Raw genomic sequence first — 680 nt, 5'->3', positions numbered from 1 at the left:
TGCTGTCTTCTGCCCAGGAGCAAGAATGATGATCAATGGCCAGTTAGTAAGGTGAGGGAGACAAGGAGGTCAGTAGGTGTACGCACATCCCTGCTTATTGTGAATGCCCGTCTCTGTCTCTGGTGGCAGCGCACATTAGGATAGAAAACCTACAGAAGAAGTTTTATCTCCTGTCTCTGACCACAAGCTGCTCATCTCCCCCAAGAAATGGGCAAAAATCTGCTGGCGTCTCAGCCATGAAACTCGTTCTCTATACTAAGGAGACAGTTGCATTTTAACAGCAAAGCAATCCCTGCAGTTATTTGTAGTTAGCACAGTGGTTGCAGATCCTTTGGGATTGGGGACATTACACACGTGAATGACAGCGATATTTCAGAGGATGACAGTGATAGCCAATATAGACTGTTGAGCTCCCTGTGAAGAAGTATTATGAAGCCCATAAAAGCTGCAAAGGACTTTGCAATTGCCGTCAATTTAATGGAGAAGATGCTGTGGTGATGGGCAACAGGCAAAAACCTGAAAAGAGATTTCCCTGCTGAGACAGGAGGGAAATGGAGCATCTCAGCTAAAGACCACAGGAGGAAGGGAGCGGAGCTGAGAACTGAACACCGATTCCTGCATATCAGATCATGGCCATAGGCTATAACATGATAAGATTTCCAAGGAAATTCATCCAATAA

Source organism: Apaloderma vittatum, unplaced genomic scaffold, assembly GCF_000703405.1.
Source record: "Apaloderma vittatum isolate BGI_N311 unplaced genomic scaffold, ASM70340v1 scaffold10893, whole genome shotgun sequence".
Classification (NCBI taxonomy): domain Eukaryota; kingdom Metazoa; phylum Chordata; class Aves; order Trogoniformes; family Trogonidae; genus Apaloderma; species Apaloderma vittatum.
This window is presented reverse-complemented; position numbering follows the sequence as displayed.